Source organism: Rhagoletis zephyria, unplaced genomic scaffold (assembly GCF_001687245.7).
Source record: "Rhagoletis zephyria isolate East Lansing unplaced genomic scaffold, Rhagoletis_zephyria_1.1 Rzeph_scaffold_00235, whole genome shotgun sequence".
NCBI lineage: Eukaryota > Metazoa > Arthropoda > Insecta > Diptera > Tephritidae > Rhagoletis > Rhagoletis zephyria.
Window position 1 is genome coordinate 43,505 of NW_016157319.1, and position 12,920 is coordinate 56,424.

The window sequence follows — 12,920 nt, forward strand, 5'->3', positions numbered from 1 at the left end:
CCTTGTCGCTGCTGTGCTGAGGAAGGCGGATGGACGGACAACAGGACTTGTGCCATATGGCTGGTTTTTAATGGTTTTTTTATTTCACGTTTTCTACCAGTTATCTTTTTTTGTTTCATGTTACCGTATTCGTACAACAAAGGAAGCAACAGAAAGCTTGAAGCCTGAACAAAAATCTAACTTAAAAAAAAGTGCGTAAAGTAGGCACACGTGCACGCAGAGAAAAATTGTGTTCTAAAAATAAGTCCAACTGGGATTTAATTATTCTTTTTTCGCTCTTGAACTAAAATTTTTGAAATCTTTCTTCAATCTTAAACGTTCTAAAAATGTAAGTAATCATGAAGGAATAACTCTACAAAAATATATGCTTGATAGGTGGCACAGGAGTGGAGATATTTGGAAAGCCCGTATTTATGGTCCGATTTGATTCATATTTAGAACATATATTATTTAAATATATATGATATATTATTAGGTGGGAGTCGATTTTTCTTTTTTTCACTGACCACTATTAAAAGCTTGTCTTTAAAAAATTTCTTTTTAAATTACTGGTTTTAAATATAGTTCACACTGTTGCAAAAAAAAAATTATATAAATAAAAGTTTCAAACTTTGTGCAAAATTTAGAAAAGTTCATCAACATTTCAAACTTTTTAATCAAAATCTTTTCGGAAATTTCAAAAAAACATTATAAAAATATAAATAAAAATAGAAGTAGACTTGTGGCCACGCAAACCTTACCAGCACTTTATTTTCTATAAAATTATTATTTTTTTAATATCTATACATAGTTCACATTGTAACAAAAAATAAAATAAAAATAAAAGTTTTAAACCGTATAAAATTTAGAAAAATTCATAAAATTTTCATCAAAGTTCCAAAAGTTGTAATCAAAATTTTTAGGAAAATTTCTGGTGTGCAGTTTAATATAACCCATGTTATTTTAGTATAATAAGGTGCAAATTTGAAGTACCTCATTTCTTTCCATGCGATGTTGCACATTTTGTCATCAAAATTTTACAAATTTTCAAAAACTACCGACAATTTTTAGCCACTTCAAACTTGCACATTAGTAAAGTAAAATTAAATGGTCTATTATACTTACGGTGACCATAAATATGGATTCAAAATGAAGGACATTTTTCAAAAATATGCCTTCATATATTAACGTAGTATAAAAATATCAAAAGAGTATTTATGATTCTAATTTATTAATATATTTTAAACTTTAAAAATTAATCACTTTTTTTTCATCGATATTAATCTTTTTTTACATGAATATTTGTAAAAGTATAGTAAAACATATTATAATTACAATAGCTTACCCGAAAAGTGAAAATCTTTGAAATATTATTTTATAGGCAAATTTTGAGTCGTTCAAAACGAAAACAATAAAATTTTTTTTTTTGTTTTTTTGGTACTTTTCGCAGTTATTTGTCAAAAATCGACGTCATGAATCGACGTAGACGACGAGTTACAAAGTGCCCTTTTCAAAAATATATAATTTGTGCAGATTGCGCTCCGTAGCATCTACATTTCTAATCCGATTTTCATTATCTTTGGCTCAAAATTTATTGTAGTGATATATCTTCTTTATCGAATTTTTAAAGTAATGAAAAAAAAAACATATTCAAATGAAACTGCGTATTTGATTGAAAATCTAATCATGAGATATTGAAGAAAAGCTACGAAAACTACCAGAAATCACTTTTTTGAAAAAATCCATCCATTGTCCGATAATATTAAAATAACGAATAAAATGCGGGACAAATGCAGGACACTTGGGAAAAATCAGTACATTTTCAAGTTTTTCAGATTTGAAAAACTACGCAGGACCGACCTTTGAAAAACAGTACGGTCCTGCAAAAAACAGAACGGATGGTCACCGTAATTATACTGCATACCTGAAAATTTTGATCAAAAAGTTTGCAATTTTGATGAAAATTTGATGAGTTTTTCCAAATTTTGTCCAAAGTTTGAAACTATTTATATAGTTTTTGTTACAGTGAACTATTTAAAAAAAATAAAATAATTTGTTTTATTAATTTTCCAAATTCTAACTATATTTTTTTATAGTGGTGGTAAGGTTTGCGTTTTCGGAGCTACCGTAGTTTTGTGACCGCAGTATAAAATTGATTCATTTTTTTCTGAGTGTGCTTCTTCGATGTGCGTGGATTTGTGTGCCTCTAACTGTGTCTCGCTGAATTGCTTCTTTTTCAAGGGTAATTAATTTCTTGACTGACAAATTTTTATTGTTGTTACACAAAGCTTAAATGCGTATTTTTTATTCGATATTCAGTGTGCGTTTAGCGTGTTGAGGCATCGTTGCATGCGTTCAAAAATCGATTTCGCTATTAAAGTGATTGCCCATTGACAACAGCCGTTCGGGAATTGACTGCAGGAAACCAAAAGTTTCGTGTAATAAGTTTCTGTGTGTAGATGTTGGAGTTTAATAAAATTTTTTGGAAGAGCTTCATTCCATATTAAACCTAAGTACTTTGGATACTGAAAATTAAAAAAATTTTAAATCGTTGCTCAGAGAATTATTCCAGGCAGGCAATGTGAAGTTTGACAGATATATAGCCCTTCGGAAGCTTCGGTAGAAACTGGTCCTATTGCAACTGCTAATGCAGAAATAAAGTACAACGAACATTTGTCCGTTGAGGTGCCTATTAAAGATTTGAAAATTTGGAATTACTCGAAATGTTCGATATCTTTCGTCAAATACAACTCAATCTCTACATACATACGTACACCATTTAATATATTTATGTATTTATCGGTGCCCATTTCACATTATTTTTATTGCTCTTTCATATACAAACACTCACACACGCATAAACTCAATCAAAGGCCCACTTTACTACATGAATCATGATAAATTATCTTTCAACGTGTTAATTAAGCGATAAAATAAATTTGCATGTCAACAGATTTCTGAGTAGTCACTCGTAGGCAATGCGAAAGCGAAACGCATAGCATTGGTCGGCGGAGCAATCGGACGGACATACTACACACGTATGGAAGACTGCTGCTCCACGCAAATGCCGTGATTCGCCAACGCATGAGCAGAGGAAGAAGCATGGACACCTCAATGGCGAAAGTCATTGTGTTTTAATGTATTTTTATGTGCGACCATCATTGTTACTACTTACCTACACATGTATGTATGTATGTACTTTAGTATATCGAAAATTCATGCAATATATTAAAGCATTTTTGCAAATTTCCACGTTTCGTTATCGTTCGGCAATAAAATTTATCGGTCGGCCATTACAATGTAAATATGTACTTACATAACGCAGTAAAGCAATAAAGTTTTTTTATACGCGCATTGAAGAGTAGAAGAGCAAAGCGGCAAGTAGAACACTTTAAAGACAAATAAATTTCCTCTAATTTCCAAATAAATAAATTTCCAAATAATAGCCTCAGTCGTGGATTTTTTTCTCTCGCCAGGAGATCTCTTTGACCTTCATGCTTTCTTCTATAAAATTCGCTGAAAGTCGTCCTTAATTGCTTCCGAAGCTTTGTAGGGTCTACCAAAATGTACGAGATGAAAACTCCTCTTATTTTAACGGTCAAATCGTTGTAAGCGCTATCGCAAAGCTTTTATTTAATAGTCCACCTAAGCGCCAGTGCGGACGTCTTCTACCGGTATTCTATTTCTCTATTATATTTAGTGAAATTAATAAGTTAGATAGCATTTAAAGTAGACGTATTTATGCGGCACGCACTTAAGTGAAAGGGAGCACAAAAAGCATTTTCAATTGATATTTTATTAAAAAAAAATACTAATTGAAGTTAAAAAATTGTAGGGGCACAGTAAAAAATGCATTTTAGCGGGAGGCTTTTAAACGGAGTACACTTAAGTGATATATATTTATGTTCAAAACTGATTTCTATAAAATGGGATTTAATATAGAAACGTAAATTAGCCAAAATGACTCTTAAAATAGAGGCCGTTAAATAAAACGCATTTAAGCGATAGACAATAAAATAATTCCTAGCCAATTATATGATAAAGACTTTAACTGAATTGAGTATACAAAAATTCAGCGCACTTAAGCGGATACCTCTTAAAAATATAATAAATAAAATGCACTTAAACGGATTTTGTTTTACTAACTTAACGGAAATTTCGAAGGCATGCGCATTTAAAAGAATAGCCTCGCCGTTTGTAACTCCCTTTCCGATTCTTAAAAAAAATTACGAAACACAGTCTACAACGCCTTAGGCTTTTAAACGAAGTGCACTTAAGTGATATATACATATGATGTATTAAACTGATTTTTCTAAGTGAGATTTGATCCATAATAACACTGAAAATAGAGGTCTTATATTGAAACGCATTTAAGTCAAGGCAATAAAAAGAATTTCTAGGCAAACATTCGATAAGAAAATAAACTGGCTTAAGTTTAAATGAAAACTTAGTGAGACTAAAGTCTTCAGCGCACTTAAGCGGAGGGCCTATACAAAATCGTATAGCTAAAATGCACTTAAACGGATTTTTAAAAATTGCAATTTTCATTCGAAGAAACAAATTTTGTGTATGATTATTTCGAATACATGTTCATTTAAAAGGGTAGGCGGGTTGTTATTCCCGTTTCGAACCCTTTCACTCTGCTTTTCAAAAAAAAAAACACATTACTTCCCTCTCCACTTCATTAGTTACAATCAGATAATAATTAGGGTTAGGTTGCTGCATTTTTGCAGTTAGGTTACAAAGGCATTACAACAAAACTGCAACTCATTTTAGTTGCTCACTTTTGCCGCAATGTCCAATAGCTACAACAACCAAAAATTCACATTAAAGTGCAGCAGCAGCAATGGTAACAATGCCAAATGGCGATTATACTCATATTTCATGCATTTGCGGGTAATTTTCAAAAATTTTCAACAAAAAGCAACAATGCATAGCACGCATTTTCAATCGCCATCCCTCTCCCCACTCCGTCAGCCGTCATAACTGTATACTTAGGTGAGTTTTCTATGCACACAATTCAGCTGGCAACTGGCGCTTGCCCAATCAAATCAGCTAATCTCGATTTCACGCATTATTTTTCAAAAGTGAAATCTGAAACTCGCGCACTCGCGCGCTGAAAAAGCGCCGATTAATTTGCACAGATAAGTGGCTGAAATATTGTATGAGTATCTCTGTATATATGCGGGTATAATGGGCAAGGAATAGGCTACGCGGTCGATGAATATTAGTTAGGGTGTTCGATTATTCTCTTTTTTTCCAAAACCGGGTTTCGGGTTATTCGGAAAATTGTAATTTGAAAAAAATCGGTTCCCTATTTTGAAATGAATAAAAAACCGGATAAACCGGTTATATTTTACATAGTTTTCAAATGCTTATGTTGGTATGAAGTGACCAAAAATTACAGTAAAACTATTAACATTAAATATCTACATATGTATATCTTTTATTTAGAAAAGTAAAATAATTTTTTTTCTAAGATCAAAGGCTAAAGAAAGAAAAATCAGTAAAAATAATACTTTGCCTTATTTTAACTTTTTTTTTTAATTTTATGGCAATTTTCTGCAATGCTCTTGTCGCCGTAGCCGAGTGCTTCGATGTGTCTACTGCTACTCTAGATGTCCATGGTTCAATTTCTGGTCCCAGCGACGTCCGAAAAATGCAAACCTCCGAGTGTACTTTTTCGGAGCTGCAATAGAAGTTTAGATCTCTCCGTTTAGGGGTTTTCCTTAAACTGGTAAAAACCTTGAAAACTTCGAAAAAGTCTAAACCTTTATTGTGAGGCTAAGATTTGTATGAAATGAAAAAAAAAAATCTCCTATAGACATCCAAAAAAACGGTAAAAGCCGGTTTAGAAAAACCAAGTAAATCACCCTAGTATTAGTACAACGTTTGGTGGGAGCTGTGAGTAAGTGTGCGCTAACGACGTATTTTTGGCGTGCGGCACATATGGCGGCATTAGCGATACATACATATGTATGTAGGTATGTACTTAAAATATACTATATAGTACATATATGAACATACATGCATAGATATAGATTTCTGCTACAAAAATATGCCATTCAAAGTGTCCACCAAGTGTATTTTGCGCCATGAGAAAAATATTCATGTATGCAAGTACATTACTTTCCATACAAAAAAAAAATCGGTACTGTTTTTCTAAGGGAAATAGAAAACTTATTATATTTTAAGACTTCCAACATAACGTTAAGATTTAAGTAAGCTGGACCGATTTGCATATACTCCCAAAAAATTAAATTTGTTAATAAATAAAAATGTACTTTTTAAAAAATTTTTTCCAAAAAATTGACTCAGATAATAGAAAAATTTATAAGAGGTCTGCATAAAAATATTTAAAATTTATATAAACGCAATCAAAATAACGATATATCTGTAGGTATTTTTTCGGTCTAGCTCTCATGTAAATCTTAATATTTTTCCGCAATATTTTGGCGAAAGTCTAATAAACTTTATACTTCCAGGAGAAAAACCGCCACTGTTTTTTTTTGTGATGCACCCTAATGTACTACATAAATACATATATTTTTATTGGTGTATGTGCTTTTGTATATGCCTGTTCGTTTATCCGCTAGCCCATTTTTCACATATTTATAGCTTTTGGCCGCTTTATCTGTCCGTTTTACTGAGACACTTTACGAGTTTTCGCATTTTTCGTGTATCATATTGACCCCTGCTCCGCCTCTCTGTGTTCGCAGGCGTCTGAAGTGCCAGCAGTTGACCATACGTCCAATGCCAAGTCAGCCAATAAAGTCGCCAAATATTGGCGTTTAATATTTTTCGAATGCAATGAAATGCATTAAAACCTGCTAGTTACTCCTCAAAAAATAAAAAATAAAATAAAACACGATCGGGGAGAGGCAAATAAAAAAAGTATGATGAGTATCGGTTACAGAAAAGTCAGTACTTATAAAATACGATATTTAAATAAGGCAGGTAAGGCTGAATTGACCAATGTCTGAATGGCTATCTTGTGCGTTTCCTACAATTTCAGGATTTGAATCCATGTCCGTTTGAGCGATATAGTGGCAGACAAGCGAAAAATTGTCCAAGGAGAAGCTGTCCAAAGGGAGGTGAAGAAAGTGAATAAAGTCAAAGGGAAAGTTGGGACACAGCAAGTCGGATACTGAGAATTTATAGTCAGACAAATATGCTTTTTGTCCCCACACCGCGGAATTGTTGAAAGAGTACTTGAAGTCGAAATTCTAGGTCCCGTTTTGAACCAATGGTATGCATTCAATATGCCAACTCTACCACGAAACTTAGCCATTATTCAGCTAAAAGAATTCTAGGCAGCAGATGAGTATTGAAGCCAGGGATTGTATGGTGATTGTACACAACTATAGTCCGGCCCATACTTTCGTATGAAGCGATGGCCTGGGAGCTTGCACTTATTAGAGTTTACGTCGATGAAAAGCTCAGCGGAATTTAAAGAACAACGAGTGGAGGCTCTGTAGATTCTGCTCGATTTGGTATCGATCGATTTTTGTATAGAAGATACAGCTGCTAACAGCGCGGTTATATTGAGATATCACCTACCGGTCACAAAGAGAACAAACCGCTCTTCTTTAACATGAAGTTGTCATTGGTAGTGACCGATCGCCAACATAAAAGGACTTTTGGGGGAGAACTATGACAACCTGAGAGAACTTCTGAGTTCGCTGTACAGTCGGGATTTCTTTGCCGAGTTAACTATCGTTGAATGTAAACAAAAAGGAATTACCACCCACTGCTTCACCAGGAGTGCGCCTAGTTGTGGTACCATTTTCTTCTATCAAAAGCCACCATTTGCCTGAAGAATATACTGCTCTACAAATATATATGAATGTATATAAGTAAAAGCGTCGCTCAAGTCGGTGAAACCCAATGCTTGGAAGGTATAGTCGTCTCTACCGATCGATCAGCTTTCTACTTTTCAGGCTACGCAAGCGTTTTCCAGGCGGACACGTTTGTAACTTGGCAGGTTGTTAGGTAAATAAAGTGCAACGCAGCCGCGCGGATGCAGGTAGGCATTTTATCAGATATCTTATATTTTTCCGACTACATAGGTCTCAACTATTGGAGGACTGTAGCAGGAAGTTGGCCTCAATTTCTGATCAATTCGAGTTTATCCTAAACTACGGTCGGGCGCAATATTAAGGAACCGAAATCACCAAAATTTACATTTTGAATTACCAGACAGTTTTGGAATATTTATGACCCACTTTGAACCAGGAATCTGTAAATAAAACGACCAAGTAGTGTGCGAAGATATTTCACGTCTGTCTGCACAGGACAAAGGCCCCCTGGGGTGTGCTTACATGGCGATGCTGCGCCCCCGTGAAAGTTAGTGTCAACCAGACATTGAGTAACCGGCGCTAAGACACTGTAGCTTGGTTACAATGCATTTCGTGTAAATGCCTATCCGCTTAAATGCTACATATAGTCTCTTTTATGCTTCGAAGAGATACATTTTCATGAAATCTCACATTTAAATAATCCACTTTAGTGTATCAGTCTTGGTTGCATATTTTCAACGGCATCCGACAGTAGAGCTTTTTCAATTGAACTACCCATTCGTGCCGAAGTTCATTGAAAAAACAAAAGAATTGAAACGCCGTGATGGTGCATCTTTCGCTCCTCCGCACTTCAATAAGACGCATCTTTGTCACATCTCAATTTTAAAAAATTATCTTTATTGCCTCTAATTTAAGTGCAAATTGCTTAAATGCAGCCTGTTTTAGAGCTTTTCGGTCAAATTATACATTTGTCTTAAGCGATTTTTTTTAAAGTGACTTCTTATTAACTTTAATCAATATTTATTAAATAACAATCCTTTTTATTGCCTCCTACTAATTGCGTTATGCTTAAGAGCCTCCCGCTTAAGTGTCTTCTTGCCTTAGGTATAAGTGCATACCTCTTAAGCGCCTTGCTTGTTTAACTAGTTCGAACGCTTGTTGTGATGCTTGAGCTTTCTCTGTGAACGCCTTGAATTAAAGATGAATGTCGCATTTCTATGGAATTCACTGTATTTTCCACTAACCAAGAGCGCTCACTTTAAAGCGGCGCAATTGAAACACGCGTCGTAGCGCGTTGGAAGAGACATGAAATAGATATGTACGTAGATATAATTTCAGCGCATCCAATTTGCATATTTCATGGAAAGCACTAACTCTCACACTTTAGATAAAAAAGAGTATAAATGTCTGTAGGCGCTTACTACGCGCATGCTAATCATATGCACATGATATGTTTATGTAGATAAATATGTATGTACATGCATACATACCTACTATGTCCTTTGTTCTGTGGATAAGTATGTATGTATGTATGCAAAAAGGCTTAACAACCCCGAAAAATATGCAACCTGCCAAAGCGTTTTGCTGTGAAAAAAAAAACGTTCTCAAACAAAAACTGCAACTTTGCACCTTCGAGCGCCTGTTTGTAGACTTGTTTGTGTTACATTTTTTGCTCATTTTTTGGAAAAGATAACGACTGCTTAATGCAAAATTCGCCGCTCTTACCACACGCGCTTACCACTCGCTCGTCCTTTAGATATGAATGTATGTATTTATGTAGTAACTTAGTACCTGCAGTAGCTCTATAATTTCTTTTATATCAGATATAATTTCAAATCCTACCTAATCCGATCAAATGATTGTTCTTTTCCTGTTCGAAAATTGTTGCCCTTGCCTTGAACGAACCGTCTCTACCGGCAGCACTCCTTGCTTTCCCTTTCATCAGTCCTTTTTAGCCGCATATGGTCGCGTGCTTGCTAGCGCTTGTCAACGTATGTCACGTGCGCGTTGGCAAAGTGAGGTTAGGGCGGGTGATACGCAAGTATTGATACCAGTTAAGTCTTCATATTCTACACATAGTTTTCTAACGCATACTTCAGCTAGCAGGTCCTTTTATAATCAGTGTTTGCTTCTTCAAAAAAATCATAAATTATACGAAAACCAATACAATGAGCTTAAGCCGACCTTCTCAGCTGCTTAAGCAAATACTTAAGCGCATAAAAACATAGTTAAGAGCAGTGGCTGATGTTTGCTTTTTTACTTTAGTCCACTGACAGTTACTTAATCGGCACACGGTTACAATCTGGGAATTGCGAATGTTTTTATTTAGTTCACAATAATCTTTTCGAAACTTCGAAAAAGCCAGTTGGCGTGTGAAGCTGCCATTAGCATTACTTTTGTAAACCTAAATGATATATTAAACAAATGTCATAAGCTGGTTGGGAATTGGAGACTTATATTCATTGATAGTGCTTCTTCTCTTTTCTCTTAAACGCTCTCACATAGTTTTAGGCGCATTTTGGTACTGAAGCTAGCATAAAGCGATCTTGAGTGAAATTAGATGGGGAGAACACGATCTAAGCTTTCTGGTATGTCACCTCAGATCACATTACGTGGGACTTCCGTATCAGAATTGTTATACGATCTCCAACTAGGGAAGAATGGGAGACCGAAAGGCAGCCTCAAGGCCTTTAAGTCCGAGACTTTGATAAGCAAAGGACTGGAGCGCTTTTGATGTTAAAACGAATTCGCAGTAGGTAAGGGTCCTTTGCGGCGTCATCATAGTACCTTGTGCCATTGAACAAACTGTGATGCAGATGCCAACGTCTCCAGACAGGTTTCAGATGCAAAGTCTACATACAAGCCTTACTGGGCAAACTTAACCTAGCCTGTCTTAAGTGTTAACCAAAACCACTCATTAGACAACCGATGGTAGTCTTTCGCCAGCATCCATTAGTTACTGATGCCAATATCAAGCGTGGATCTGCTGTTGTCTTCAATAATCGGTAAAAAAATAAGTAGTTATTGTTCGAAGACGTCTTAAAATTGTAGCTAAGCACATCAAAAATTGAAGAATAAGCTCGTATAAAATCTTCATAGGTATGTTATTCCATTTTTTCAACCACTTTGTTTTATTTCTCCAAGATATCATTTAAGTCAAACCGCTTCTCCTTGCCCTTATAATATGATCCGGAGGTATTTTTTTTGGCGTTGTTAAGGTAATATCAACAGATATATAAACTTTTAAAAGAAAGTTTTGCAGGTGCTTTGCCAATTTTAACTGAAATAGAATTTTTGAATAATGAAGTTCTGCTAAAGGGAAAAAAATATTTTTTTTCGAAAGTTCCAAATTTTACAATTTTCCGGATTTTGCAAGTTTATTTTTTGAGTATCTCAATTACAGAATTTTAAAATTCAAAAATCTTAATCTTATATGAATTTTCGTACATTTTTTTTATAAAACACCTCTAGCGGGTTATAGAAGCTCCGGGGTGTTTTTGTTTTTGAGATAAATTTTTGATTGAACTTCGAAAAAAATTTTATTTTAAATTAAACAAAAATTGTTTACAATAACTTCACTTAGAGTTCACAAAAAATTGCTTTTCAAATTTCAAAAATTCACATCTTTAAAAGACAAAACTATTTCAGAATTTTTTAAGACCAGCAGAATTGCATCAACAAAATATTTTTTATTCAACATTTTTTTATTTTTCGAATTCTTTATATATTTTTTCATTATAGTCCTAAATATAACCTTTAAAATGGGACCAGAACTGTTTTTGTAACTATAATAGTTATGGCGGCATTGAAAAAAAATTCCCAAATCCCGGAAATTATGAAATTTGGAATTTCGCATAACTTTCGAAGGAAAATTATTATTTTTATATAATAAAAAAAATGTGTAAACAAAAAGTGCGGTCACCTAAAAAAAAAATAAAAAATATGGTGATTTTTTTGCATAAATCAATTCATAGGTCTTACCGCCAATTAATGCGAATATTTTTTTCTTCATGATCATACATTGACTAAAACACTAGATACTGTACGATCCACAAGCAGTTATATTTCACTCTCTGAATTTTGAGTTAGCTCATTTTAGATCTAGATGTGCGATATGTATGTAGATCCAGATCGCTCCAATAGCCCAGTATCGACTTTTGTGGAGTTTTCTTTCTGCTGAGGACCTGCGGCTGCTAAATCTCATACGTGCCTGTACGAATTCACATCAAATTTTATCATTTGCAGAATCACTTGCTATATGCGCCACTTAACTAAACTTCACTTTAAATCATTCACATTCCTATCGCTTCAAATCCAACTGCTCCGAAGTCCCTCAGAGCTACTCCTACATAGATTAAGAACACCTCACTGCTTCCGCTACAGCTATCCATCTCTCTTTCTCTCTCCACCAGCCATCACGCTGAATGGTTTAACAATTAAGCAAACAATTTGTTCAACTTTAGTTAAACGTTTTAGCCCAAAGGCTATATAATCGAGCAACACAGCAAGCTGCAATGTTTTTTTTTCCAAACGTAGTCGTACTCGCAACAGATTCACTGCACAACATTTGCGCTGCTTCCGTTGTTGTGCGCATCATGGACAACTGTAGTGAAAAAATGCTTGTAAAAACAGCGAATGCCGGGTAGTAAGGCAAATCAAAAAGGAATAACAAGAATGCACCTCCAACATCCAACTGGCATCCTTGTTTGCTGGCAAATTTTTTCGTTTCGAATGCAGTTGCGCGTTGCTTTGTTTTGTTTCTGCTTCCGTGTGTGTGTTTGTGTTTTTCTTTTTATTTCGTTTCATTTTGTCAAATTCGTATTTAAATTCACAGTCAACCGGACATAGTCAGCAGCTCCTTCCGCTTCCTTCATTCCACTGTCAGCCAAGCCCCATCCTGCAGCCGTTCGCTCTTCTACGCTGCTTACCTCCACTTCCTCAACTTTTTACTTTTTACTTGCTGACATAACGGTCCAATGTCCCTGTTCAACAGTTTGTTTTAATTTCTTTGCTGTTAGTTTTTCCTTTTCTTGTTCTTTCGTTGCTCGAACAGATAGCCAGGCGTTCATTTTTAATCAGCTGCTGCAGGACTTGTATGCCGCGCTTGCTTTTAATGCTTACCTAGTAGCTTTATTGCAGCAG

At 34.9% G+C, this 12,920-nt stretch overlaps 1 protein-coding gene across 1 annotated transcript in view; it reads left to right on the plus strand.

Moving 5' to 3' along the window:
- The window catches only part of kn (EBF transcription factor knot), a 99,728-nt gene that overhangs the window by 18,492 nt on the left and 68,316 nt on the right, over nt 1-12,920 (plus strand). The gene's annotated exons all lie outside the window — the stretch shown is intronic.